Raw genomic sequence first — 7,346 nt, 5'->3', positions numbered from 1 at the left:
TACAACACACACATACTGTACATCTGTCATACATACATATACTGTACATAAGTCATACATACATACATGTACTGTACACCTGTCATACATACATATACTGTACATCAATCATACATACATGTACTGTACATCAGTCATACATACATGTACTGTACATCAGTCATACATACATGTACTGTACATCAGTCATACATACATACACTGTACATCAGTCATACATACATGTAGTGTACATCAGTCATCCATATACATATACTGTACATCAGTCATACATACCTATACTGTACACCAGTCATACATACATGTACTGTACATCAGTCATACATACATGTACTGTACATCAGTCATACAAACATATACTGTACATCAGTTATACATAAATGTACTGTACATCAGTCATACATATATAGTAACATAGTTCATAAGGTTGACAAAAGACCAGAGTCCATCAAGTTCAACCTATAACCCTAATGAGTCCCTACTGAGTTGATCCAGAGGAAGGCAAAAAAAAAAACTTGAGATAAAATTCCTTCCCGACTTCAAATATGGCATCAGAATAAATCCCTGGATCAACGTTCTGTCCTATGAATCTAGTATACATAACCAGCGATGTTATTATTCTCCAAAGATGCATCAAGCCCCTTTTACAGAGTTCACCATGACCCCCTCCTCCAGCAGAGAATTCCACAGTCTCACTGCTCTTACAGTAAAGAACCCCCGTCTGTGCTGCTGTAGAAACCTTCTTTCCTCTAAACGTAGAGGATGCCCCCTTGTTATAGATACAGTCCTGGGTATAAATAGATCATGGGAGAGATCTCTGTACTGCCCCCTGATATATTTATACATAGTTATTAGGTCGACCCTAAGACTTCTTTTTTCGAAACTAAATAACCCTAATTCTGATAATCTTTCTGGGTACTGTAGTCCTCCCATTCCCTGTATTACTCTGGTTGCCTGTCTTTGAACCCTCTCCAGCTCCACTATATCTTTCTTGTACACTGGTGCCCAGTACTGTACACAGTATTCCATGTGTGGTCTGACTAGTGATTTGTACAGCGGTAGAATTATTTCCTTGTCATGGGCATCTATGCCCCTATTGATGCACCCCATGATTTTATTTGCCTTGGCAGCAGCTGCCCGACACTGGTCACTACAGCTAAAAGGCCTCCGAAATTCCTTTTCCACATCAGTCGTCCCAAGTGTTCTCCCATTTAATACATAATCCAGCCCGGATTTTTCTTCCCCATGTGCATTACCTTACATTTATCAGTGTTGAACCTTATCTGTCACTTCCCAGCCAAAACCTCCAACCTATCCAGATCCATTTGTAACAGTGCACTGTCCTCTATTGTGTTTACCGCTTTACAGAGTTTAGTATCATCTGCAAAGATTGCTACTTTACTATTCAACTCCTCCACAAGGTCATTGATGAATATATTAAATAGGACAGGACCCAAGATGGACCCCTGTGGTACCCCACTAGTAACAGTCACCCAATCAGAATAAGTACCATTAATAACCACCCACTGTTTCCTATCATTGAGCTAGTTACTTACCCATTTACACACATTCTCCCCCAGCCCAATCCTTCTCATTTCATGCACCAATCTTTTATGTGGCACCGTATCAAATGCTTTGGAAAAATCCAGATATACGACATCCAGTGATTGCCCCTGGTCCAGTCTGGAGCTCACCTTCTCATAAAAGCTGATCAGGTTAGTTTGACAGGACCGATCCCTCATAAAGCCATGCTGATATGGAGTCATACATTTATTTTTATCAAGATACTTCAAAATAGCATCCCTTAGAAAACCCTCAAACAATTTACATACAACAGAGGTTAAACTAACAGGTCTATAATTCCCGGGGTCACCTTTTGTCCCCTTTTTAAATATTGGCACCACATTTGCCATGTGCCAGTCCTGGGTAACAGTCCCTGTCACTATAGAGTCCCTGAATATTAAAAATAGGGGTCTGTCTATAACATTACTTAATTCCTTTATAACACGGGGGTGAATGCCATCTGGACCTGGTGATTTGTCTATTTTGATTTTTTGTAGGCGGCACTGTACTTCTTCCTGGGTTAGACAGGTGACCTGTACTTCTTCCTGGGTTAGACAGGTGACCTGTACGTCTTCCTGGGTTAGAAAGGTGACCTGTACTGGGGAGTTTACCTTATCTCGCTGTATTTCACCTGGTATTTCATTTTCCTCGGTGAATACAGTGCAGAAAATTTGTTCAGTATATTTGCTTTTTCCTGATCCCTGTTTATAATTTCTTCCTCATCATTTTTTAAAGGGTCTACACTTTCATTTTTGACCTTTTTACTATTTATATAGTTAACCCCGTAAGGACTGAGCCCTTTTTCACCTTAAGAACTGAGCCCTTTTTTGCAATTCTGACCACTGTCACTTTAAGCATTAATAACTCTGGGATGCTTTTACCGATTGTTTTGATTCTGAGATTGTTTTTTCGTGACATATTCTACTTTAACACAGTGGTAAATTTTTGTTGTTATTTGCATCCTTTCTTGGTGAAAAATCCCCAAATTTCATGAAAATTTTGAAAATTTTGCATTTTTCTAACTTTGAAACTCTCTGCTTGTAAAGAAAATGAATATTCCAAATAAATTATATATTGATTCACAAATGCAATATGTCTACTTTATGTTTCCATCATAAAGTTTACATGTTTTTACTTTTGGAAGACATCAGAGGGCTTCAAAGTTCAGCAGCAATTTTCCAAATTTTCACAAAATTTTCAAAATCGGAATTTTTCAGGGACCAGTTCAGTTTCAAAGTGGATTTGAGGGGTCTTCATATTACAAATACCCCAAAAATAACCCCAATATAAAAACTGCAACCCTCCAAGTATTCAAAATGACATTCAGAATGTGTGTTAACCCTTTAGGTGTTTCACAGGAATAGAAGCAAGGTAAAGGAGAAAATTCTAAATCTTCATTTTTTACACTTGCCTGTTCTTGTAGACCCAGTTTTTCAAATTTTACAAGGGGTAAAACGAGAGAAATCTTCCTAAAATTTGTAACCCAATTTCTCTCGAGTAAGGAAATACCTCATATGTGTATGTCAAGTGTTCGGCGGGCGTTGTAGAGGGCTCAGAAGGGAAGGAGCAACAATGGGATTTTGGAGAGTGAATTTTGCTGAAATGTTTTTTGGGGGGCATATAACATTTAGGAAGCCCCCATGGTGCCCGAACAGAAAAAAAAAACACACATGGCATACTATTTTGGAAACTACACCCCTCAAGGAATGTAACAAGGGGTACAGTGAGCCTTAACACCCCACAGGTGCTTGACAAATTTCCGCTAAAGTTGGAAGTGAAAATGAAAAATTTGTTTTTTTTCACTGAAATGCTGGTTTTACCCCAAATTTTTCATTTTCACAAGGGGTAATTGGAGTAAAAGCCTCCCAAAATTTGTAACCCCATTTCTTCTGAGTATGGAAATACCCCATATATGGATGTAAAGTGTTCTGCGGGTGAACTACAATGCTACTACAATGCTCAGAAGAGGAGGAGCGCCATTGAGCTTATGGCGAGAGAATTAGTTTGGAATAGATGTCAGGGGCCATGTGCGTTTACAAAGCCCCCCGTGGTGCCAGAACAGTGGACCCCCCCACATGTGACCCTATTTTGGAAACTACACCCCTCACAGAATTTATTAAGGGGTGCAGTGAACATTTACACCCCACTGGCATTTGACAGATCTTTGGAACAGTGGGCTGTGCAAATGAAAAATTTAATTTTTCATTTTCACGGACCACTGTTCCAAAAATCTGTCAGACACCTGTGAGGTGTAAATGCTCACTGTACCCCTTATTACAATACGTGAGGGGTGTAGTTTCCAAAATGGGGTCACATGTGGGTATTTATTGTTTTGCTATTGAAAAAGAGACAGATGAACGTCTCGAAACGCGTCTAGCCTCTACATATGCCAGCAATCTATTATACCATACTCACCACCATAGAAACCAGGATCTTCACAAATCAACTTGCAACTGCTGGAGGCTCCGAGTGAGCGGCCCACTGTTACATGCGCAGCAACATAGGACATCAGCACTGTTACGTGTGCTTCTACACAGGACGCCAGCATCCACTGCCGACCTCCCTTACATCATCACTCCCACAGTCACCTGTTGAAGCCCGGACATTTCACATCGGCCGGACGCCAGCCGTGCCAGTCCGGCACCACAGGACCACGCGGAGAAGTGCGGCTTTCCCTCCAGACGGGCACATACAACTGTGCTGGAAGCTAGCCGAGCCAGCTCGTCAGTGTGCATAGGGACACTGCCTGGGAGGTCAGGAAAGTGATGCTGTGCACCATTGCATATTGCTAACCCACTGTACTACCAATGAGCATAGGAGTATAACTCCTATATATCACCAACGGTGGTAAAATACTAACTATTACTGTACCACCAATGAACATAGGAGTATAACTCCAATATACCACCAACGACGTACTACCAACTGCTGCTTATTTATTTTATATCCTGGACATTTAACAATAAGCTGGTCTACTTTTACTACTATTTTTATTTTCATATTTTAACCTATATTTTACTTATATATCTGTATTAATTCCTGCCCCCTGCAAGGGCCCTGCGGGGGTAGGTGATTATAACTGTATTTAATAAATGTTTTATGATCACACTGAATCTCCTACAATCTTTTTAATATCACATTTACATATACCGTATTTTTCGCCGTATAAGACGCACTTTTTCTTCCCCAAAACGGGGGGGGGGGGGGGGGGGGGGGAAGTCGGTGCGTCTTATACGGCGAATACACCCCTATCGCGGCGGTCCCTGCAGCCATCAACGGCCGGGACCCGCGGCTGATACAGGACATCACCGATCGCGGTGATGCCCTGTATTAACCCTTCAGACGTGGCGATCAAAGCTGACCGCCGTGTCTGAAGGGAAAGTGACACTAACACGGCTGTTCAGTCGGGCTGTTCGGGACCGCCGCGATTTCACCGCGGCGGTCCCGAACAGCCCGACTGAGTAGCCGGGTTAGTGCTTACAGGACACCGGGAGGGACCTTACCTGCCTCCTCGGTGTCTTCTCTGTTCAGGGATCCCCTGTATGGCCGGCGCTCTCCTACCTCATCGTCGCGTACGTGCGTCGGTGTGCGTAACGACGTGATGACGGCGACGGAGAGCGAGGATACCCGGCCGGCAGCAGAGACATTCAGCAGCAGGCTGGCAGCTGAGCGACGGGGGACACGGCGACAGCGATGGAGCGACATCCAGGGCAGCGGTGACGGGTCCGGAGCGGCGGGGACACGTGAGTATTACCTCCTATGCAGTGGTCTTCAATCTGCGGACCTCCAGATGTTGCAAAACTACAACTCCCAGCATGCCCGGACAGCCAACGGCTGTCCGGGCATGCTGGGAGTTGTAGTTTTGCAACATCTGGAGGTCCGCAGGTTGAAGACCACTATTGGGTTCAAAATCTATAATTTTTTAGATTTTGCACCTAAAAATAGGGTGCGTCTTATACGCCGGTGCGTCCTATAGGGCGAAAAATACGGTATATAGAAACATTACATTTACACACACACACACACACACACACACACACATACACACTTCTATAAACACATCAAAATCCATATAGACAACATCACATATTTATATGGTCCATACACATTTATCCATATCACACAAACCCAATTCTAGTATTTAATACAATACATAAGCCCAGATTTGAGGAAACACGTACACAGTATATACATTGTATATACACAATTTTCATATATTTATCCAGGTTGTACGGGCTACACAACCTTCACGCTAGTACTCATCTGGCAAATATTCCATATAATCACTGTCTTGGTTGTAGCTACCTACTTTTTTTAATTTATTGTTTTGCGTTTATGTCAGAACCGCTGTAAAATCAGCCACCCCTGTGCAAATCACCAATTTAGACCTCAAATGTACATGGTGCGCTCTCACTTCTGAGCCATGTTGTGCGCTCGCAGAGCACTTAACGCCCACATATGGGGTATTTCTGTACTCAGGAGAAATTGTGTTACAGATTTTGGGGGTCTTTTTTTCCTTTTACCGCTTGTGAAAAATTAAAAGTATGGGGCAACACCAGCATGTTAGTGTATTTTTTTTTACACTAACATGCTGGTGTAGACCCCAACTTTTCCTTTTCATGAGGGGTAAAAGGAGAAAAAGCCCCCCAAAATTTGTAACACAATTTCTCCTGAATACGGAAATACCCCATATGTGGCCCTAAGCTCTTTCCTTGAAATACGACAGGGCTCCGAAGTGAGAGAGCGCCATGCGCATTTGAAGACTAAATAAGGTATTTGAATCCGCCACAAAAACACCCTATGGCAGTGTTTCCCAAACAGGGTGTCTCCAGCTGTTGCAAAACTCCCAGCATGCCTTGACAGTCAGTGGCTGTCGGCAATACTGTGAGTTGTTGTTTTTCAACAGCTGGAGGCTCTGTTTTGGAAACACTGCCGTACAATAATTTTTTTTTTTTATTGGGGGGGGGGGGGGACTAGGTGTATGTGCATATATAGTGTTTTACCCTTTATTATGTGTTAATGTAGTGTTTTTAGGATACATTCACACGGGCGCAGGTTTACAATGAGTTTCTCGCTGGCAGTTTGAGCTGCGGAGGAAAATTCACATGGGGGGGGGGGCAAAACTCCAGCTGTTGCAAAACTACAACTCCCAGCATGCACTGACAGACCATACATGCTGGGAGTCGTAGTTATGCAACAGATGGAGGCACATTGGTTGCAAAACACAGAGTTTGTTACTTAACTCAGTGTTTCGCAACCAGTGTGCCTCCAGCTGTTGCAAAACTAGAACTCCCAGCATGTACAATCTCTCAGTACATGTTTGGAGTTGTATTTTTGCAACAGCGCACACTGGTTGCAAAACACTGAGTTAGCTAACAAACTCAGTTTCACAACCTATGTGTGTCCAGCTGTTGCAAAACTGCAACAATCAGCATACATTGACAGCCGAAGGGCATGCTGGGAGTTGTAGTTTTGCAACAGCTGGACACACATTGCTACAACTCCCAGCATGCACTTTGGTAGTCTCTGCATGCTGGGAGTTGAAGTTTTGCAACAGCTGGCTGCACACTTTTTCATAGAAAAAAAGTGCCTCCAGCTGTTGCAAAACTACAACCCCCAGCATGCACAGACTACCAAAGGGCATGCTGGGAGTTGTATTTGGAACTCCAGCTGTTGCAAAACTACAACTCCCAGCATGCCCTTTGCCTGTGCATGCTGCGATTTGTTGCTAAGCAACAGCAGGAAGTGATCAGGCCTCACCTCCTGCTGTATCCTTCCGCTGG

This window comes from Hyla sarda, chromosome 9 (assembly GCF_029499605.1).
Source record: "Hyla sarda isolate aHylSar1 chromosome 9, aHylSar1.hap1, whole genome shotgun sequence".
NCBI classification, from domain to species: domain Eukaryota; kingdom Metazoa; phylum Chordata; class Amphibia; order Anura; family Hylidae; genus Hyla; species Hyla sarda.
Note: the sequence above shows the minus strand (reverse complement) of the source record.